Source organism: Procambarus clarkii, chromosome 13 (genome assembly GCF_040958095.1).
Source record: "Procambarus clarkii isolate CNS0578487 chromosome 13, FALCON_Pclarkii_2.0, whole genome shotgun sequence".
In the NCBI taxonomy this organism is placed as follows: domain Eukaryota; kingdom Metazoa; phylum Arthropoda; class Malacostraca; order Decapoda; family Cambaridae; genus Procambarus; species Procambarus clarkii.
In genome coordinates, this window is record NC_091162.1 from 21,537,707 (window position 1) to 21,561,169 (window position 23,463).

The window sequence follows — 23,463 nt, forward strand, 5'->3', positions numbered from 1 at the left end:
TTAATGGCTGCCGTCTCTTTGGGAAAACATTTGGTTGTGCATCTTTTCCTACCATGACTAAAATGGTGTTCATCACTGTTTAAAAAGTGACATGCTTTATGTGTGGTACTAGTGGTCGAAGTAATTGTAGTTGTGGTAGTTGACGAAATAGTACTTACTGGGTTTGTTGTTGATATGGTGGTTGTAGTGGTAGCAGTAGTGGTCGATGTAGTGCTGGTGGTTTTTGTTGTCGATGTAGTACTAGGAGTAGTAGTGGTCGATGAGGTGTTGGTTGTAGGTGTGGTCGATGTAGTGCTTGTAGTGGTCGATGTACTGGTAGATGAAGTGCTAGTGATAGTAGTGGTGGGTTCAAGGCCTGTTGTGGTAGTGGTTGTAGTTGTGTTGTGTGGTGTCTTGGTACAGCAGACACAACCATGTGTACACGGGGACGAATCAAAATTGTTTCCACATTTAATGGCTGCCATCTCTTTGGGAAAACATTTGGTTGTGCATCTTTTCCAACCATGAATAAAATGGTGTTCATCACTGTTTATAAAGTGACACGCTTTATGTGTGGTACTAGTAGTCGAGATAGTTGTAGTTGTGGTAGTTGTCGATATAGTACTAGTGTGGGTTGTTGTTGGTATGGTGGTTGTAGTGGTCGATGTAGTGCTGGTGGTTGTCGTTGTCGATGTAGTACTATGGGAAGTAGTGGTCGATGAGGTGGTGGTGGTAGAAGTGGTCGATGTAGTTCTGGTAGTGGTCGATGTAGTGCTGGTAGTGGTCGATGTAGTGCTGGTAGTGGTCGATGTAGTGCTGGTGGTTGTCGTTGTCGATGTATTATTATGGGTAGTAGTGGTCGATGAGGTGGTGGTGGTAGAAGTGGTCGATGTAGTGCTGGTAGTGGTCGATGTAGTGCTGGTAGTGGTCGATGTACTTGGAGATGAAGTGCTAGTGATGGTAGTTGTGGGTTCATGGCTGGTTGTGGTAGTGGTTGTCGTTGTGTTGTGTGGTGTCTTGGTACAGCAGACACAACCATGTGTACACGGGGACGAATCAAAATTGTTTCCACATATAATGGCTGCCATCTCTTTGGGAAAACATTTGGTTGTGCATCTTTTCCTACCATGAATAAAATGGTGTTCGTGACTGTTGACAAAATGACACATTTTATGTGTGGTACTAGTGGTCGAAGTAGTTGTGGTAGTTGTCGAAATAGTACTTGTTTGGTTTGTTGTTGATTTGGTGGTTGTAGAAGTCACAGTAGTGGTCGATGTAGTGCTGGTGGTTGTCGTTGTCGATGTAGTACTAGAGGTAGTAGTGGTCGATGAGGTGCTGGTTGTAGATGTGGTCGATGTAGTGCTGGTAGTGGTCGATGTAGTGCTGGTAGTGGTCGATGTAGTGCTGGTAGTGGTCGATGTACTGGTAGATGAAGTGCTAGTGATAGTAGTGGTGGGTTCAGGGCTGGTTGTGGTAGTGGTTGTAGTTGTGTTGTGTGGTGTCTTGGTACAGCAGACACAACCATGTGTACACGGGGACGAATCAAAATTGTTTCCACATTTAATGGCTGCCATCTCTTTGGGAAAACATTTGGTTGTGCATCTTTTCCAACCATGAATAAAATGGTGTTCATCACTGTTTATAAAGTGACACGCTTTATGTGTGGTACTAGTAGTCGAGATAGTTGTAGTTGTGGTAGTTGTCGATATAGTACTAGTTGGGGTTGTTGTTGGTATGGTGGTTGTAGTGGTCGATGTAGTGCTGGTGGTTGTCGTTGTCGATGTAGTACTATGGGTAGTAGTGGTCGATGAGGTGGTGGTGGTAGAAGTGGTCGATGTAGTGCTGGTAGTGGTCGATGTAGTGCTGGTGGTGGTCGATGTAGTGCTGGTAGTGGTCGATGTAGTGCTGGTAGTGGTCGATGTATTGCTGGTAGTGGTCGATGTAGTGCTGGTAGTGGTCGATGTAGTGCTGGTAGTGGTCGATGTACTTGGAGATGAAGTGCTAGTGATGGTAGTTGTGGGTTCATGGCTGGTTGTGGTAGTGGATGTTGTTGTGTTGTGAGGTGTCTTGGTACAGCAGACACAACCTGGTGTACACGGGGACGTATCGAAATTGTTTCCACATTTAATGGCTGCCATCTCTTTGGGAAAACATTTGGTTGTGCATCTTTTCCTACCATGAGTAAAATGGTGTTCATCACTGTTAATAAAGTGACACGCTTTATGTGTGGTACTAGTGGTCGAAGTAGTTGTAGTTGTGGTAGTTGTCGAAATTGTACTTGTTGGGTTTGTTGTTGATATGCTGGTTGTAGTGGTCGCTGTAGTGCTGGTGGTTGTCGTTGTCGATGTAGTACTAGGGGTAGTAGTGGTCGATGAGGTGGTGGTGGTAGAAGTCGTCGATGTATTGCTGGTAGTGGTCGATGTAGTGCTGGTAGTGGTCGATGTAGTGCTGGTAGTGGCCGATGTAGTGCTGGTAGTGGTCGATGTACTTGGAGATGAAGTGCTTGTAATGGTAGTTGTGGGTTCAGGGCTGGTTGTGGTAGTAGTTGTCGTTGTATTGTGTTCTATCTTGGTACAGCAGACACAACCTGGTGTACACGGAGAGGAATCAAAATGGTTTCCACATTTAATGGCTGCCATCTCTTTGGGAAAACATTTGGTTGTGCATCTTTTCCTACCATGACTAAAATGGTGTTCATCACTGTTTAAAAAGTGACATGCTTTATGTGTGGTACTAGTGGTCGAAGTAATTGTAGTTGTGGTAGTTGACGAAATAGTACTTACTGGGTTTGTTGTTGATATGGTGGTTGTAGTGGTGGCAGTAGTGGTCGATGTAGTGCTGGTGGTTGTTGTTGTCGATGTAGTACTAGGAGTAGTAGTGGTCGATGAGGTGTTGGTTGTAGGTGTGGTCGATGTAGTGCTTGTAGTGGTCGATGTACTGGTAGATGAAGTGCTAGTGATAGTAGTGGTGGGTTCAAGGCCTGTTGTGGTAGTGGTTGTAGTTGTGTTGTGTGGTGTCTTGGTACAGCAGACACAACCATGTGTACACGGGGACGAATCAAAATTGTTTCCACATTTAATGGCTGCCATCTCTTTGGGAAAACATTTGGTTGTGCATCTTTTCCAACCATGACTAAAATGGTGTTCATCACTGTTTATAAAGTGACACGCTTTATGTGTGGTACTAGTAGTCGAGATAGTTGTAGTTGTGGTAGTTGTCGATATAGTACTAGTTGGGGTTGTTGTTGGTATGGTGGTTGTAGTGGTCGATGTAGTGCTGGTGGTTGTCGTTGTCGATGTAGTACTATGGGTAGTAGTGGTCGATGAGGTGGTGGTGGTAGAAGTGGTCGATGTAGTGCTGGTAGTGGTCGATGTAGTGCTGGTAGTGGTCGATGTAGTGCTGGTAGGGGTCGATGTAGTGCTGGTGGTTGTCGTTGTCGATGTATTACTATAGGTAGTAGTGGTCGATGAGGTGGTGGTGGTAGAAGTGGTCGATGTAGTGCTGGTAGTGGTCGATGTAGTGCTGGTAGTGGTCGATGTACTTGGAGATGAAGTGCTAGTGATGGTAGTTGTGGGTTCATGGCTGGTTGTGGTAGTGGTTGTCGTTGTGTTGTGTGGTGTCTTGGTACAGCAGACACAACCATGTGTACACGGGGACGAATCAAAATTGTTTCCACATTTAATGGCTGCCATCTCTTTGGGAAAACATTTGGTTGTGCATCTTTTCCTGCCATGAATAAAATGGTGTTCGTGACTGTTGACAAAATGACACATTTTATGTGTGGTACTAGTGGTCGAAGTAGTTGTGGTAGTTGTCGAAATAGTACTTGTTTGGTTTGTTGTTGATTTGGTGGTTGTAGTGGTCACAGTAGTGGTCGATGTAGTGCTGGTGGTTGTCGTTGTCGATGTAGTACTAGAGGTAGTAGTGGTCGATGAGGTGCTGGTTGTAGATGTGGTCGATGTAGTGCTGGTAGTGGTCGATGTACTGGTAGATGAAGTGCTAGTGATTGTAGTGGTGGGTTCAGGGCTGGTTGTGGTAGTGGTTGTAGGTGTGTTGTGTGGTGTCTTGGTACAGCAGACACAACCATGTGTACACGGGGACGAATCAAAATTGTTTCCACATTTAATGGCTGCCATCTCTTTGGGAAAACATTTGGTTGTGCATCTTTTCCAACCATGAATAAAATGGTGTTCATCACTGTTTATAAAGTGACACGCTTTATGTGTGGAACTAGTAGTCGAGATAGTTGTAGTTGTGGTAGTTGTCGATATAGTACTAGTTGGGGTTGTTGTTGGTATGGTGGTTGTAGTGGTCGATGTAGTGCTGGTGGTTGTCGTTGTCGATGTAGTACTATGGGTAGTAGTGGTCGATGAGGTGGTGGTGGTAGAAGTGGTCGATGTAGTGTTGGTAGTGGTCGATGTAGTGCTGGTAGTGGTCGATGTAGTGCTGGTAGTGGTCGATGTAGTGCTGGTGGTTGTCGTTGTCGATGTATTACTATGGGTAGTAGTGGTCGATGAGGTGGTGGTGGTAGAAGTGGTCGATGTAGTGCTGGTAGTGGTCGATGTAGTGCTGGTAGTGGTCGATGTAGTGCTGGTAGTGGTCGATGTAGTGCTGGTAGTGGTCGATGTACTTGGAGATGAAGTGCTAGTGATGGTAGTTGTGGGTTCATGGCTGGTTGTGGTAGTGGTTGTCGTTGTGTTGTGTGGTGTCTTGGTACAGCAGACACAACCATGTGTACACGGGGACGAATCAAAATTGTTTCCACATTTAATGGCTGCCATCTCTTTGGGAAAACATTTGGTTGTGCATCTTTTCCTACCATGAATAAAATGGTGTTCGTGACTGTTGACAAAATGACACATTTTATGTGTGGTACTAGTGGTCGAAGTAGTTGTGGTAGTTGTCGAAATAGTACTTGTTTGGTTTGTTGTTGATTTGGTGGTTGTAGTGGTCACAGTAGTGGTCGATGTAGTGCTGGTGGTTGTCGTTGTCGATGTAGTACTAGAGGTAGTAGTGGTCGATGAGGTGCTGGTTGTAGATGTGGTCGATGTAGTGCTGGTAGTGGTCGATGTAGTGCTGGTAGTGGTCGATGTACTGGTAGATGAAGTGCTAGTGATAGTAGTGGTGGGTTCAGGGCTGGTTGTGGTAGTGGTTGTAGTTGTGTTGTGTGGTGTCTTGGTACAGCAGACACAACCATGTGTACACGGGGACGAATCAAAATTGTTTCCACATTTAATGGCTGCCATCTCTTTAGGAAAACATTTGGTTGTGCATCTTTTCCAACCATGAATAAAATGGTGTTCATCACTGTTTATAAAGTGACACGCTTTATGTGTGGTACTAGTAGTCGAGATAGTTGTAGTTGTGGTAGTTGTCGATATAGTACTAGTTGGGGTTGTTGTTGGTATGGTGGTTGTAGTGGTCGATGTAGTGCTGGTGGTTGTCGTTGTCGATGTAGTACTATGGGTAGTAGTGGTCGATGAGGTGGTGGTGGTAGAAGTGGTCGATGTAGTGCTGGTAGTGGTCGATGTAGTGCTGGTAGTGGTCGATGTAGTGCTGGTAGTGGTCGATGTAGTGCTGGTAGTGGTCGATGTATTGCTGGTAGTGGTCGATGTAGTGCTGGTAGTGGTCGATGTAGTGCTGGTAGTGGTCGATGTACTTGGAGATGAAGTGCTAGTGATGGTAGTTGTGGGTTCATGGCTGGTTGTGGTAGTGGTTGTCGTTGTGTTGTGTGGTGTCTTGGTACAGCAGACACAACCATGTGTACACGGGGACGAATCAAAATTGTTTCCACATTTAATGGCTGCCATCTCTTTGGGAAAACATTTGGTTGTGCATCTTTTCCTACCATGAATAAAATGGTGTTCATGACTGTTGACAAAATGACACATTTTATGTGTGGTACTAGTGGTCGAAGTAGTTGTGGTAGTTGTCGAAATAGTACTTGTTTGGTTTGTTGTTGATTTGGTGGTTGTAGTGGTCACAGTAGTGGTCGATGTAGTGCTGGTGGTTGTCGTTGTCGATGTAGTACTAGAGGTAGTAGTGGTCGATGAGGTGCTGGTTGTAGATGTGGTCGATATAGTGCTGGTAGTGGTCGATGTACTGGTAGATGAAGTGCTAGTGATTGTAGTGGTGGGTTCAGGGCTGGTTGTGGTAGTGGTTGTAGTTGTGTTGTGTGGTGTCTTGGTACAGCAGACACAACCATGTGTACACGGGGACGAATCAAAATTGTTTCCACATTTAATGGCTGCCATCTCTTTGGGAAAACATTTGGTTGTGCATCTTTTCCAACCATGAATAAAATGGTGTTCATCACTGTTTATAAAGTGACACGCTTTATGTGTGGAACTAGTAGTCGAGATAGTTGTAGTTGTGGTAGTTGTCGATATAGTACTAGTTGGGGTTGTTGTTGGTATGGTGGTTGTAGTGGTCGATGTAGTGCTGGTGGTTGTCGTTGTCGATGTAGTACTATGGGTAGTAGTGGTCGATGAGGTGGTGGTGGTAGAAGTGGTCGATGTAGTGTTGGTAGTGGTCGATGTAGTGCTGGTAGTGGTCGATGTAGTGCTGGTAGTGGTCGATGTAGTGCTGGTGGTTGTCGTTGTCGATGTATTACTATGGGTAGTAGTGGTCGATGAGGTGGTGGTGGTAGAAGTGGTCGATGTAGTGCTGGTAGTGGTCGATGTAGTGCTGGTAGTGGTCGATGTAGTGCTGGTAGTGGTCGATGTACTTGGAGATGAAGTGCTAGTGATGGTAGTTGTGGGTTCATGGCTGGTTGTGGTAGTGGTTGTTATTGTGTTGTGTGGTGTCTTGGTACAGCAGACACAACCATGTGTACACGGGGACGAATCAAAATTGTTTCCACATTTAATGGCTGCCATCTCTTTGGGAAAACATTTGGTTGTGCATCTTTTCCTACCATGAATAAAATGGTGTTCGTGACTGTTGACAAAATGACACATTTTATGTGTGGTACTAGTGGTCGAAGTAGTTGTGGTAGTTGTCGAAATAGTACTTGTTTGGTTTGTTGTTGATTTGGTGGTTGTAGTGGTCACAGTAGTGGTCGATGTAGTGCTGGTGGTTGTCGTTGTCGATGTAGTACTAGAGGTAGTAGTGGTCGATGAGGTGCTGGTTGTAGATGTGGTCGATGTAGTGCTGGTAGTGGTCGATGTAGTGCTGGTAGTGGTCGATGTACTGGTAGATGAAGTGCTAGTGATAGTAGTGGTGGGTTCAGGGCTGGTTGTGGTAGTGGTTGTAGTTGTGTTGTGTGGTGTCTTGGTACAGCAGACACAACCATGTGTACACGGGGACGAATCAAAATTGTTTCCACATTTAATGGCTGTCATCTCTTTGGGAAAACATTTGGTTGTGCATCTTTTCCAACCATGAATAAAATGGTGTTCATCACTGTTTATAAAGTGACACGCTTTATGTGTGGTACTAGTAGTCGAGATAGTTGTAGTTGTGGTAGTTGTCGATATAGTACTAGTTGGGGTTGTTGTTGGTATGGTGGTTGTAGTGGTCGATGTAGTGCTGGTGGTTGTCGTTGTCGATGTAGTACTATGGGTAGTAGTGGTCGATGAGGTGGTGGTGGTAGAAGTGGTCGATGTAGTGCTGGTAGTGGTCGATGTAGTGCTGGTAGTGGTCGATGTAGTGCTGGTAGTGGTCGATGTAGTGCTGGTAGTGGTCGATGTATTGCTGGTAGTGGTCGATGTAGTACTGGTAGTGGTCGATGTAGTGCTGGTAGTGGTCGATGTACTTGGAGATGAAGTGCTAGTGATGGTAGTTGTGGGTTCATGGCTGGTTGTGGTAGTGGTTGTTGTTGTGTTGTGAGGTGTCTTGGTACAGCAGAGACAACCTGGTGTACACGGGGATGTATCGAAATTGTTTCCACATTTAATGGCTGCCATCTCTTTGGAAAACATTTGGTTGTGCATCTTTTCCTACCATGAGTAAAATGGTGTTCATCACTGTTAATAAAGTGACACGCTTTATGTGTGGTACTAGTGGTCGAAGTAGTTGTAGTTGTGGTAGTTGTCGAAATTGTACTTGTTGGGTTTGTTGTTGATATGCTGGTTGTAGTGGTCGCTGTAGTGCTGGTGGTTGTCGTTGTCGATGTAGTACTAGGGGTAGTAGTGGTCGATGAGGTGGTGGTGGTAGAAGTCGTCGATGTATTGCTGGTAGTGGTCGATGTAGTGCTGGTAGTGGTCGATGTAGTGCTGGTAGTGGCCGATGTAGTGCTGGTAGTGGTCGATGTACTTGGAGATGAAGTGCTTGTAATGGTAGTTGTGGGTTCAGGGCTGGTTGTGGTAGTAGTTGTCGTTGTATTGTGTTCTATCTTGGTACAGCAGACACAACCTGGTGTACACGGAGAGGAATCAAAATGGTTTCCACATTTAATGGCTGCCATCTCTTTGGGAAAACATTTGGTTGTGCATCTTTCCTACCATGACTAAAATGGTGTTCATCACTGTTTAAAAAGTGACATGCTTTATGTGTGGTACTAGTGGTCGAAGTAATTGTAGTTGTGGTAGTTGACGAAATAGTACTTACTGGGTTTGTTGTTGATATGGTGGTTGTAGTGGTGGCAGTAGTGGTCGATGTAGTGCTGGTGGTTGTTGTTGTCGATGTAGTACTAGGAGTAGTAGTGGTCGATGAGGTGTTGGTTGTAGGTGTGGTCGATGTAGTGCTTGTAGTGGTCGATGTACTGGTAGATGAAGTGCTAGTGATAGTAGTGGTGGGTTCAAGGCCTGTTGTGGTAGTGGTTGTAGTTGTGTTGTGTGGTGTCTTGGTACAGCAGACACAACCATGTGTACACGGGGACGAATCAAAATTGTTTCCACATTTAATGGCTGCCATCTCTTTGGGAAAACATTTGGTTGTGCATCTTTTCCAACCATGACTAAAATGGTGTTCATCACTGTTTATAAAGTGACACGCTTTATGTGTGGTACTAGTAGTCGAGATAGTTGTAGTTGTGGTAGTTGTCGATATAGTACTAGTTGGGGTTGTTGTTGGTATGGTGGTTGTAGTGGTCGATGTAGTGCTGGTGGTTGTCGTTGTCGATGTAGTACTATGGGTAGTAGTGGTCGATGAGGTGGTGGTGGTAGAAGTGGTCGATGTAGTGCTGGTAGTGGTCGATGTAGTGCTGGTAGTGGTCGATGTAGTGCTGGTAGGGGTCGATGTAGTGCTGGTGGTTGTCGTTGTCGATATATTACTATGGGTAGTAGTGGTCGATGAGGTGGTGGTGGTAGAAGTGGTCGATGTAGTGCTGGTAGTGGTCGATGTAATGCTGGTAGTGGTCGATGTACTTGGAGATGAAGTGCTAGTGATGGTAGTTGTGGGTTCATGGCTGGTTGTGGTAGTGGTTGTCGTTGTGTTGTGTGGTGTCTTGGTACAGCAGACACAACCATGTGTACACGGGGACGAATCAAAATTGTTTCCACATTTAATGGCTGCCATCTCTTTGGGAAAACATTTGGTTGTGCATCTTTTCCTGCCATGAATAAAATGGTGTTCGTGACTGTTGACAAAATGACACATTTTATGTGTGGTACTAGTGGTCGAAGTAGTTGTGGTAGTTGTCGAAATAGTACTTGTTTGGTTTGTTGTTGATTTGGTGGTTGTAGTGGTCACAGTAGTGGTCGATGTAGTGCTGGTGGTTGTCGTTGTCGATGTAGTACTAGAGGTAGTAGTGGTCGATGAGGTGCTGGTTGTAGATGTGGTCGATGTAGTGCTGGTAGTGGTCGATGTACTGGTAGATGAAGTGCTAGTGATTGTAGTGGTGGGTTCAGGGCTGGTTGTGGTAGTGGTTGTAGTTGTGTTGTGTGGTGTCTTGGTACAGCAGACACAACCATGTGTACACGGGGACGAATCAAAATTGTTTCCACATTTAATGGCTGCCATCTCTTTGGGAAAACATTTGGTTGTGCATCTTTTCCAACCATGAATAAAATGGTGTTCATCACTGTTTATAAAGTGACACGCTTTATGTGTGGAACTAGTAGTCGAGATAGTTGTAGTTGTGGTAGTTGTCGATATAGTACTAGTTGGGGTTGTTGTTGGTATGGTGGTTGTAGTGGTCGATGTAGTGCTGGTGGTTGTCGTTGTCGATGTAGTACTATGGGTAGTAGTGGTCGATGAGGTGGTGGTGGTAGAAGTGGTCGATGTAGTGTTGGTAGTGGTCGATGTAGTGCTGGTAGTGGTCGATGTAGTGCTGGTAGTGGTCGATGTAGTGCTGGTGGTTGTCGTTGTCGATGTATTACTATGGGTAGTAGTGGTCGATGAGGTGGTGGTGGTAGAAGTGGTCGATGTAGTGCTGGTAGTGGTCGATGTATTGCTGGTAGTGGTCGATGTACTTGGAGATGAAGTGCTAGTGATGGTAGTTGTGGGTTCATGGCTGGTTGTGGTAGTGGTTGTCGTTGTGTTGTGTGGTGTCTTGGTACAGCAGACACAACCATGTGTACACGGGGACGAATCAAAATTGTTTCCACATTTAATGGCTGCCATCTCTTTGGGAAAACATTTGGTTGTGCATCTTTTCCTACCATGAATAAAATGGTGTTCGTGACTGTTGACAAAATGACACATTTTATGTGTGGTACTAGTGGTCGAAGTAGTTGTGGTAGTTGTCGAAATAGTACTTGTTTGGTTTGTTGTTGATTTGGTGGTTGTAGTGGTCACAGTAGTGGTCGATGTAGTGCTGGTGGTTGTCGTTGTCGATGTAGTACTAGAGGTAGTAGTGGTCGATGAGGTGCTGGTTGTAGATGTGGTCGATGTAGTGCTGGTAGTGGTCAATGTAGTGCTGGTAGTGGTCGATGTACTGGTAGATGAAGTGCTAGTGATAGTAGTGGTGGGTTCAGGGCTGGTTGTGGTAGTGGTTGTAGTTGTGTTGTGTGGTGTCTTGGTACAGCAGACACAACCATGTGTACACGGGGACGAATCAAAATTGTTTCCACATTTAATGGCTGCCATCTCTTTAGGAAAACATTTGGTTGTGCATCTTTTCCAACCATGAATAAAATGGTGTTCATCACTGTTTATAAAGTGACACGTTTTATGTGTGGTACTAGTAGTCGAGATAGTTGTAGTTGTGGTAGTTGTCGATATAGTACTAATTGGGGTTGTTGTTGGTATGGTGGTTGTAGTGGTCGATGTAGTGCTGGTGGTTGTCGTTGTCGATGTAGTACTATGGGTAGTAGTGGTCGATGAGGTGGTGGTGGTAGAAGTGGTCGATGTAGTGCTGGTAGTGGTCGATGTAGTGCTGGTAGTGTCGATGTAGTGCTGGTAGTGGTCGATGTAGTGCTGGTAGTGGTCGATGTATTGCTGGTAGTGGTCGATGTAGTGCTGGTAGTGGTCGATGTAGTGCTGGTAGTGGTCGATGTACTTGGAGATGAAGTGCTAGTGATGGTAGTTGTGGGTTCATGGCTGGTTGTGGTAGTGGTTGTCGTTGTGTTGTGTGGTGTATTGGTACAGCAGACACAACCATGTGTACACGGGACGAATCAAATTGTTTCCACAATTTAATGGCTGCCATCTCTTTGGGAAAACATTTGGTTGTGCATCTTTTCCTACCATGAATAAAATGGTGTTCATGACTGTTGACAAATGACACATTTTATGTGTGGTACTAGTGGTCGAAGTAGTTGTGGTAGTTGTCGAAATAGTACTTGTTTGGTTTGTTGTTGATTTGGTGGTTGTAGTGGTCACAGTAGTGGTCGATGTAGTGCTGGTGGTTGTCCGTTGTCGATGTAGTACTAGAGGTAGTAGTGGGTCGATGAGGTGCTGGTTGTAGATGTGGTCGATGTAGTGCTGGTAGTGGTCGATGTAGTGCTGGTAGTGGTCGATTTACTGGTAGAATGAAGTGCTAGTGATAGTAGTGGTGGGTTCAGGGCTGGTTTGTGGTAGTGGTTGTAGTTATGTTGTGTGGTGTCTTGGTACAGCAGACACAACCATGTGTACACGGGGACGAATCAAAATTGTTTCCACATTTAATGGCTGCCATCTCTTTGGGAAAACATTTGGTTGTGCATCTTTTCCAACCATGAATAAAATGGTGTTCATCACTGTTTATAAAGTGACACGCTTTATGTGTGGTACTAGTAGTCGAGATAGTTTGTAGTTGTGGTAGTTGTCGATATAGTACTAGTTGGGGTTGTTGTTGGTATGGTGGTTGTAGTGGTCGATGTAGTGCTGGTGGTTGTCGTTGTCGATGTAGTACTATGGGTAGTAGTGGTCGATGAGGTGGTGGTGGTAGAAGTGGTCGATGTAGTGCTGGTAGTGGTCGATGTAGTGCTGGTAGTGGTCGATGTAGTGCTGGTAGTGGTCGATGTAGTGCTGGTAGTGGTCGATGTATTGCTGGTAGTGGTCGATGTAGTGCTGGTAGTGGTCGATGTAGTGCTGGTAGTGGTCGATGTACTTGGAGATGAAGTGCTAGTGATGGTAGTTGTGGGTTCATGGCTGGTTGTGGTAGTGGTTGTTGTTGTGTTGTGAGGTGTCTTGGTACAGCAGACACAACCTGGTGTACACGGGGATGTATCGAAATTGTTTCCACATTTAATGGCTGCCATCTCTTTGGGAAAACATTTGGTTGTGCATCTTTTCCTACCATGAGTAAAATGGTGTTCATCACTGTTAATAAAGTGACACGCTTTATGTGTGGTACTAGTGGTCGAAGTAGTTGTAGTTGTGGTAGTTGTCGAAATTGTACTTGTTGGGTTTGTTGTTGATATGCTGGTTGTAGTGGTCGCTGTAGTGCTGGTGGTTGTCGTTGTCGATGTAGTACTAGGGGTAGTAGTGGTCGATGAGGTGGTGGTGGTAGAAGTCGTCGATGTATTGCTGGTAGTGGTCGATGTAGTGCTGGTAGTGGTCGATGTAGTGCTGGTAGTGGCCGATGTAGTGCTGGTAGTGGTCGATGTACTTGGAGATGAAGTGCTTGTAATGGTAGTTGTGGGTTCAGGGCTGGTTGTGGTAGTAGTTGTCGTTGTATTGTGTTCTATCTTGGTACAGCAGACACAACCTGGTGTACACGGAGAGGAATCAAAATGGTTTCCACATTTAATGGCTGCCATCTCTTTGGGAAAACATTTGGTTGTGCATCTTTTCCTACCATGACTAAAATGGTGTTCATCACTGTTTAAAAATGACATGCTTTATGTGTGGTACTAGTGGTCGAAGTAATTGTAGTTGTGGTAGTTGACGAAATAGTACTTACTGGGTTTGTTGTTGATATGGTGGTTGTAGTGGTAGCAGTGGTGGTCGATGTAGTGCTGGTGGTTGTTGTTGTCGATGTAGTACTAGGAGTAGTAGTGGTCGATGAGGTGTTGGTTGTAGGTGTGGTCGATGTAGTGCTTGTAGTGGTCGATGTACTGGTAGATGAAGTGCTAGTGATAGTAGTGGTGGGTTCAAGGCCTGTTGTGGTAGTGGTTGTAGTTGTGTTGTGTGGTGTCTTGGTACAGCAGACACAACCATGTGTACACGGGGACGAATCAAAATTGTTTCCACATTTAATGGCTTCCATCTCTTTGGGAAAACATTTGGTTGTGCATCTTTTCCTACCATGAATAAAATGGTGTTCATCACTGTTTATAAAGTGACACGCTTTATGTGTGGTACTAGTGGTCGAAGTAGTTTTTAGCTTGTGGTAGTTGTCGATATAGTACTAGTTGGGGTTGTTGTTGGTATGGTGGTTGTAGTGGTCGATGTAGTGCTGGTGGTTGTCGTTGTCGATGTAGTACTATGGGTAGTAGTGGTCGATGAGGTGGTGGTGGTAGAAGTGGTCCATGTAGTGCTGGTAGTGGTCGATGTAGTGCTGGTAGTGGTCGATGTAGTGCTGGTGGTTGTCGTTGTCGATGTATTGCTATGGGTAGTAGTGGTCGATGAGGTGGTGGTGGTAGAAGTGGTCGATGTAGTGCTGGTAGTGGTCGATGTAGTGCTGGTAGTGGTCGATGTAGTGCTGGTAGTGGTCGATGTACTTGGAGATGAAGTGCTAGTGATGGTAGTTGTGGGTTCATGGCTGGTTGTGGTAGTGGTTGTCGTTGTGTTGTCGTGGTGGTCTTGTACAGCAGACACAACCATGTGTACACGGGGACGAATCAAAATTGTTTCCACATTTAATGGCTGCCATCTCTTTGGGAAAACATTTGGTGGTGCATCTTTTCCTACCAATGATAAAATGGTGTTCGTGACTGTTGACAAAATGACACATTTTATGTGTTGTACTAGTGGTCGAAGTAGTTTTGTGGTAGTTGTCGAAATAGTACTTGTTTGGTTTGTTGTTGATTTGGTGGTTGTAGTGATTACAGTAGTGGTCGATGTAGTGCTGGTGGTTGTCGTTGTCGATGTAGTACTAGAGGTAGTAGTGGTCGATGAGGTGCTGGTTGTAGATGTGGTCCGATGTAGTGCTGGTAGTGGTCGATGTAGTGCTGGTAGTGGTCGAATGTACTGGTAGATGAAGTGCTAGTGATAGTAGTGGTGGGTTCAGGGCTGGTTGTGGTAGTGGTTGTAGTTGTGTTGTGTGGTGTCTTGGTACAGCAGACACAACCATGTGTACACGGGGACGAATCAAAATTGTTTCACATTTAATGGCTGCCATCTCTTGGGAAAACATTTGGTTGTGCATCTTTTCCAACCATGAATAAAATGGTGTTCATCACTGTTTATAAAGTGACACGCTTTATGTGTGGTACTAGTAGTTGAGATAGTTGTAGTTGTGGTAGTTGTCGATATAGTACTAGTTGGGGTTGTTGTTGGTATGGTGGTTGTAGTGGTCGATGTAGTGCTGGTGGTTGTCGTTGTCGATGTAGTACTATGGGTAGTAGTGGTTGATGAGGTGGTGGTGGTAGAAGTGGTCGATGTAGTGCTGGTAGTGGTCGATGTAGTGCTGGTAAGTGGTCGATGTAGTGCTGGTAGTGGTCGACTGTAGTGCTGGTAGTGGTCGATGTATTGCTGGTAGTGGTCGATGTAGTGCTGGTAGTGGTCGATGTAGTGCTGGTAGTGGTCGATGTACTTGGAGATGAAGTGCTAGTGATGGTAGTTGTGGGTTCATGGCTGGTTGTGGTAGTGGATGTTGTTGTGTTGTGAGGTGTCTTGGTACAGCAGACACAACCTGGTGTACACGGGGACGTATCGAAATTGTTTCCACATTTAATGGCTGCCATCTCTTTGGGAAAACATTTGGTTGTGCATCTTTTCCGACCATGAGTAATACGGTGTTCATCACTGTTTATAAAGTGACACGCTTTATGTGTGGTACTAGTGATCGAAGTAGTTGTAGTGGTGGTAGTTGTCGAAATAGTACTTGATGGGATTGTTGTTGATATGGTAGTTGTAGTGGTCGCAGTAGTGGTTGATGTAGTGCTGGTGGTTGTCGTTGTCGATGCAGTACTAGGAGTAGTAGTGGTCGACGAGGTGATGGTGGTAGAAGTGGACGATGTAGTGCTGGTAGTGGTCGATGTACTTGGATATAAAGTGCTTGTAATGGTAGTTGTGGGTTCAGGGCTGGTTGTGGTAGTGGTTGTAGTTGTATTGTGTTGTATCTTGGTACAACAGACACAACCTGGTGTGCACGAGGAGGAATCAAAATTGTTTCCACATTTAATGGCTGCCATCTCTTTGGGAAAACATTTGGTTGTGCATCTTTTCCTACCATGAGTAAAATGGTGTTCATCACTGTTAATAAAGTGACACGCTTTATGTGTGGTACTAGTGGTCGAAGTAGTTGTAGTTGTGGTAGTTGTCGAAATTGTACTTGTTGGGTTTGTTGTTGATATGCTGGTTGTAGTGGTCGCTGTAGTGCTGGTGGTTGTCGTTGTCAATGTAGTAACTAGGGGTAGTAGTGGTCGATGAGGTGGTGGTGGTAGAAGTCGTCGATGTATTGCTGGTAGTGGTCGATGTAGTGCTGGTAGTGGTCGATGTAGTGCTGGTAGTGGCCGATGTAGTGCTGGTAGTGGTCGATGTACTTGGAGATGAAGTGCTTGTAATGGTAGTTGTGGGTTCAGGGCTGGTTGTGGTAGTAGTTGTCGTTGTATTGTGTTCTATCTTGGTACAGCAGACACAACCTGGTGTACACGGAGAGGAATCAAAATGGTTTCCACATTTAATGGCTGCCGTCTCTTTGGGAAAACATTTGGTTGTGCATCTTTTCCTACCATGACTAAAATGGTGTTCATCACTGTTTAAAAAGTGACATGCTTTATGTGTGGTACTAGTGGCTCGAAGTAATTGTAGTTGTGGTAGTTGACGAAATAGTACTTACTGGGTTTGTTTGTTGATATGGTGGTTGTAGTGGTAGCAGTAGTGGTCGATGTAGTGCTGGTGGTTTTGTTGTCGATGTAGTACTAGGAGTAGTAGTGGTCGATGAGGTGTTGGTTGTAGGTGTGGTCGATGTAGTGCTTGTAGTGGTCGATGTACTGGTAGATGAAGTGCTAGTGATAGTAGTGGTGGGTTCAAGGCCTGTTGTGGTAGTGGTTGTAGTTGTGTTGTGTGGTGTCTTGGTACAGCAGACACAACCATGTGTACACGGGGACGAATCAAAATTGTTTCCACATTTAATGGCTGCCATCTCTTTGGAAAACATTTGGTTGTGCATCTTTTCCAACCATGAATAAAATGGTGTTCATCACTGTTTATAAAGTGACACGCTTTATGTGTGGTACTAGTAGTCGAGATAGTTGTAGTTGTGGTAGTTGTCGATATAGTACTAGTGTGGGTTGTTGTTGGTATGGTGGTTGTAGTGGTCGATGTAGTGCTGGTGGTTGTCGTTGTCGATGTAGTACTATGGGAAGTAGTGGTCGATGAGGTGGTGGTGGTAGAAGTGGTCGATGTAGTTCTGGTAGTGGTCGATGTAGTGCTGGTAGTGGTCGATGTAGTGCTGGTAGTGGTCGATGTAGTGCTGGTGGTTGTCGTTGTCGATGTATTATTATGGGTAGTAGTGGTCGATGAGGTGGTGGTGGTAGAAGTGGTCGATGTAGTGCTGGTAGTGGTCGATGTAGTGCTGGTAGTGGTCGATGTACTTGGAGATGAAGTGCTAGTGATGGTAGTTGTGGGTTCATGGCTGGTTGTGGTAGTGGTTGTCGTTGTGTTGTGTGGTGTCTTGGTACAGCAGACACAACCATGTGTACACGGGGACGAATCAAAAATTGTTTCCACATATAATGGCTGCCATCTCTTTGGGAAAACATTTGGTTGTGCATCTTTTCCTACCATGAATAAAATGGTGTTCGTGACTGTTGACAAAATGACACATTTTATGTGTGGTACTAGTGGTCGAAGTAGTTGTGGTAGTTGTCGAAATAGTACTTGTTTGGTTTGTTGTTGATTTGGTGGTTGTAGAAGTCACAGTAGTGGTCGATGTAGTGCTGGTGGTTGTCGTTGTCGATGTAGTACTAGAGGTAGTAGTGGTCGATGAGGTGCTGGTTGTAGATGTGGTCGATGTAGTGCTGGTAGTGGTCGATGTAGTGCTGGTAGTGGTCGATGTAGTGCTGGTAGTGGTCGATGTACTGGTAGATGAAGTGCTAGTGATAGTAGTGGTGGGTTCAGGGCTGGTTGTGGTAGTGGTTGTAGTTGTGTTGTGTGGTGTCTTGGTACAGCAGACACAACCATGTGTACACGGGGACGAATCAAAATTGTTTCCACATTTAATGGCTGCCATCTCTTTGGGAAAACATTTGGTTGTGCATCTTTTCCAACCATGAATAAAATGGTGTTCATCACTGTTTATAAAGTGACACGCTTTATGTGTGGTACTAGTAGTCGAGATAGTTGTAGTTGTGGTAGTTGTCGATATAGTACTAGTTGGGGTTGTTGTTGGTATGGTGGTTGTAGTGGTCGATGTAGTGCTGGTGGTTGTCGTTGTCGATGTAGTACTATGGGTAGTAGTGGTCGATGAGGTGGTGGTGGTAGAAGTGGTCGATGTAGTGCTGGTAGTGGTCGATGTAGTGCTGGTGGTGGTCGATGTAGTGCTGGTAGTGGTCGATGTAGTGCTGGTAGTGGTCGATGTATTGCTGGTAGTGGTCGATGTAGTGCTGGTAGTGGTCGATGTAGTGCTGGTAGTGGTCGATGTACTTGGAGATGAAGTGCTAGTGATGGTAGTTGTGGGTTCATGGCTGGTTGTGGTAGTGGATGTTGTTGTGTTGTGAGGTGTCTTGGTACAGCAGACACAACCTGGTGTACACGGGGACGTATCGAAATTGTTTCCACATTTAATGGCTGCCATCTCTTTGGGAAAACATTTGTTGTGCATCTTTTCCTACCATGAGTAAAATGGTGTTCATCACTGTTAATAAAGTGACACGCTTTATGTGTGGTACTAGTGGTCGAAGTAGTTGTAGTTGTGGTAGTTGTCGAAATTGTACTTGTTGGGTTTGTTGTTGATATGCTGGTTGTAGTGGTCGCTGTAGTGCTGGTGGTTGTCGTTGTCGATGTAGTACTAGGGGTAGTAGTGGTCGATGAGGTGGTGGTGGTAGAAGTCGTCGATGTATTGCTGGTAGTGGTCGATGTAGTGCTGGTAGTGGTCGATGTAGTGCTGGTAGTGGCCGATGTAGTGCTGGTAGTGGTCGATGTACTTGGAGATGAAGTGCTTGTAATGGTAGTTGTGGGTTCAGGGCTGGTTGTGGTAGTAGTTGTCGTTGTATTGTGTTCTATCTTGGTACAGCAGACACAACCTGGTGTACACGGAGAGGAATCAAAATGGTTTCCACATTTAATGGCTGCCATCTCTTTGGGAAAACATTTGGTTGTGCATCTTTTCCTACCATGACTAAAATGTGTTCATCACTGTTTAAAAAAGTGACATGCTTTATGTGTGGTACTAGTGGTCGAAGTAATTGTAGTTGTGGTAGTTGACGAAATAGTACTTACTGGGTTGTTGTTGATATGGTGGTTGTAGTGGTGGCAGTAGTGGTCGATGTAGTGCTGGTGGTTGTTGTTGTCGATGTAGTACTAGGAGTAGTAGTGGTCGATGAGGTGTTGGTTGTAGGTGTGGTCGATGTAGTGCTTGTAGTGGTCGATGTACTGGTAGATGAAGTGCTAGTGATAGTAGTGGTGGGTTCAAGGCCTGTTGTGGTAGTGGTTGTAGTTGTGTTGTGTGGTGTCTTGGTACAGCAGACACAACCATGTGTACACGGGGACGAATCAAATTGTTTCCACATTTAATGGCTGCCATCTCTTTGGGAAAACATTTGGTTGTGCATCTTTTCCAACCATGACTAAAATGGTGTTCATCACTGTTTATAAAGTGACACGCTTTATGTGTGGTACTAGTAGTCGAGATAGTTGTAGTTGTGGTAGTTGTCGATATAGTACTAGTTGGGGTTGTTGTTGGTATGGTGGTTGTAGTGGTCGATGTAGTGCTGGTGGTTGTCGTTGTCGATGTAGTACTATGGGTAGTAGTGGTCGATGAGGTGGTGGTGGTAGAAGTGGTCGATGTAGTGCTGGTAGTGGTCGATGTAGTGCTGGTAGTGGTCGATGTAGTGCTGGTAGGGGTCGATGTAGTGCTGGTGGTTGTCGTTGTCGATGTATTACTATAGGTAGTAGTGGTCGATGAGGTGGTGGTGGTAGAAGTGGTCGATGTAGTGCTGGTAGTGGTCGATGTAGTGCTGGTAGTGGTCGATGTACTTGGAGATGAAGTGCTAGTGATGGTAGTTGTGGGTTCATGGCTGGTTGTGGTAGTGGTTGTCGTTGTGTTGTGTGGTGTCTTGGTACAGCAGACACAACCATGTGTACACGGGGACGAATCAAAATTGTTTCCACATTTAATGGCTGCCATCTCTTTGGGAAAACATTTGGTTGTGCATCTTTTCCTGCCATGAATAAAATGGTGTTCGTGACTGTTGACAAAATGACACATTTTATGTGTGGTACTAGTGGTCGAAGTAGTTGTGGTAGTTGTCGAAATAGTACTTGTTTGGTTTGTTGTTGATTTGGTGGTTGTAGTGGTCACAGTAGTGGTCGATGTAGTGCTGGTGGTTGTCGTTGTCGATGTAGTACTAGAGGTAGTAGTGGTCGATGAGGTGCTGGTTGTAGATGTGGTCGATGTAGTGCTGGTAGTGGTCGATGTACTGGTAGATGAAGTGCTAGTGATTGTAGTGGTGGGTTCAGGGCTGGTTGTGGTAGTGGTTGTAGGTGTGTTGTGTGGTGTCTTGGTACAGCAGACACAACCATGTGTACACGGGGACGAATCAAAATTGTTTCCACATTTAATGGCTGCCATCTCTTTGGGAAAACATTTGGTTGTGCATCTTTTCCAACCATGAATAAAATGGTGTTCATCACTGTTTATAAAGTGACACGCTTTATGTGTGGAACTAGTAGTCGAGATAGTTGTAGTTGTGGTAGTTGTCGATATAGTACTAGTTGGGGTTGTTGTTGGTATGGTGGTTGTAGTGGTCGATGTAGTGCTGGTGGTTGTCGTTGTCGATGTAGTACTATGGGTAGTAGTGGTCGATGAGGTGGTGGTGGTAGAAGTGGTCGATGTAGTGTTGGTAGTGGTCGATGTAGTGCTGGTAGTGGTCGATGTAGTGCTGGTAGTGGTCGATGTAGTGCTGGTGGTTGTCGTTGTCGATGTATTACTATGGGTAGTAGTGGTCGATGAGGTGGTGGTGGTAGAAGTGGTCGATGTAGTGCTGGTAGTGGTCGATGTAGTGCTGGTAGTGGTCGATGTAGTGCTGGTAGTGGTCGATGTAGTGCTGGTAGTGGTCGATGTACTTGGAGATGAAGTGCTAGTGATGGTAGTTGTGGGTTCATGGCTGGTTGTGGTAGTGGTTGTCGTTGTGTTGTGTGGTGTCTTGGTACAGCAGACACAACCATGTGTACACGGGGACGAATCAAAATTGTTTCCACATTTAATGGCTGCCATCTCTTTGGGAAAACATTTGGTTGTGCATCTTTTCCTACCATGAATAAAATGGTGTTCGTGACTGTTGACAAAATGACACATTTTATGTGTGGTACTAGTGGTCGAAGTAGTTGTGGTAGTTGTCGAAATAGTACTTGTTTGGTTTGTTGTTGATTTGGTGGTTGTAGTGGTCACAGTAGTGGTCGATGTAGTGCTGGTGGTTGTCGTTGTCGATGTAGTACTAGAGGTAGTAGTGGTCGATGAGGTGCTGGTTGTAGATGTGGTCGATGTAGTGCTGGTAGTGGTCGATGTAGTGCTGGTAGTGGTCGATGTACTGGTAGATGAAGTGCTAGTGATAGTAGTGGTGGGTTCAGGGCTGGTTGTGGTAGTGGTTGTAGTTGTGTTGTGTGGTGTCTTGGTACAGCAGACACAACCATGTGTACACGGGGACGAATCAAAATTGTTTCCACATTTAATGGCTGCCATCTCTTTAGGAAAACATTTGGTTGTGCATCTTTTCCAACCATGAATAAAATGGTGTTCATCACTGTTTATAAAGTGACACGCTTTATGTGTGGTACTAGTAGTCGAGATAGTTGTAGTTGTGGTAGTTGTCGATATAGTACTAGTTGGGGTTGTTGTTGGTATGGTGGTTGTAGTGGTCGATGTAGTGCTGGTGGTTGTCGTTGTCGATGTAGTACTATGGGTAGTAGTGGTCGATGAGGTGGTGGTGGTAGAAGTGGTCGATGTAGTGCTGGTAGTGGTCGATGTAGTGCTGGTAGTGGTCGATGTAGTGCTGGTAGTGGTCGATGTAGTGCTGGTAGTGGTCGATGTATTGCTGGTAGTGGTCGATGTAGTGCTGGTAGTGGTCGATGTAGTGCTGGTAGTGGTCGATGTACTTGGAGATGAAGTGCTAGTGATGGTAGTTGTGGGTTCATGGCTGGTTGTGGTAGTGGTTGTCGTTGTGTTGTGTGGTGTCTTGGTACAGCAGACACAACCATGTGTACACGGGGACGAATCAAAATTGTTTCCACATTTAATGGCTGCCATCTCTTTGGGAAAACATTTGGTTGTGCATCTTTTCCTACCATGAATAAAATGGTGTTCATGACTGTTGACAAAATGACACATTTTATGTGTGGTACTAGTGGTCGAAGTAGTTGTGGTAGTTGTCGAAATAGTACTTGTTTGGTTTGTTGTTGATTTGGTGGTTGTAGTGGTCACAGTAGTGGTCGATGTAGTGCTGGTGGTTGTCGTTGTCGATGTAGTACTAGAGGTAGTAGTGGTCGATGAGGTGCTGGTTGTAGATGTGGTCGATATAGTGCTGGTAGTGGTCGATGTACTGGTAGATGAAGTGCTAGTGATTGTAGTGGTGGGTTCAGGGCTGGTTGTGGTAGTGGTTGTAGTTGTGTTGTGTGGTGTCTTGGTACAGCAGACACAACCATGTGTACACGGGGACGAATCAAAATTGTTTCCACATTTAATGGCTGCCATCTCTTTGGGAAAACATTTGGTTGTGCATCTTTTCCAACCATGAATAAAATGGTGTTCATCACTGTTTATAAAGTGACACGCTTTATGTGTGGAACTAGTAGTCGAGATAGTTGTAGTTGTGGTAGTTGTCGATATAGTACTAGTTGGGGTTGTTGTTGGTATGGTGGTTGTAGTGGTCGATGTAGTGCTGGTGGTTGTCGTTGTCGATGTAGTACTATGGGTAGTAGTGGTCGATGAGGTGGTGGTGGTAGAAGTGGTCGATGTAGTGTTGGTAGTGGTCGATGTAGTGCTGGTAGTGGTCGATGTAGTGCTGGTAGTGGTCGATGTAGTGCTGGTGGTTGTCGTTGTCGATGTATTACTATGGGTAGTAGTGGTCGATGAGGTGGTGGTGGTAGAAGTGGTCGATGTAGTGCTGGTAGTGGTCGATGTAGTGCTGGTAGTGGTCGATGTAGTGCTGGTAGTGGTCGATGTACTTGGAGATGAAGTGCTAGTGATGGTAGTTGTGGGTTCATGGCTGGTTGTGGTAGTGGTTGTTATTGTGTTGTGTGGTGTCTTGGTACAGCAGACACAACCATGTGTACACGGGGACGAATCAAAATTGTTTCCACATTTAATGGCTGCCATCTCTTTGGGAAAACATTTGGTTGTGCATCTTTTCCTACCATGAATAAAATGGTGTTCGTGACTGTTGACAAAATGACACATTTTATGTGTGGTACTAGTGGTCGAAGTAGTTGTGGTAGTTGTCGAAATAGTACTTGTTTGGTTTGTTGTTGATTTGGTGGTTGTAGTGGTCACAGTAGTGGTCGATGTAGTGCTGGTGGTTGTCGTTGTCGATGTAGTACTAGAGGTAGTAGTGGTCGATGAGGTGCTGGTTGTAGATGTGGTCGATGTAGTGCTGGTAGTGGTCGATGTAGTGCTGGTAGTGGTCGATGTACTGGTAGATGAAGTGCTAGTGATAGTAGTGGTGGGTTCAGGGCTGGTTGTGGTAGTGGTTGTAGTTGTGTTGTGTGGTGTCTTGGTACAGCAGACACAACCATGTGTACACGGGGACGAATCAAAATTGTTTCCACATTTAATGGCTGTCATCTCTTTGGGAAAACATTTGGTTGTGCATCTTTTCCAACCATGAATAAAATGGTGTTCATCACTGTTTATAA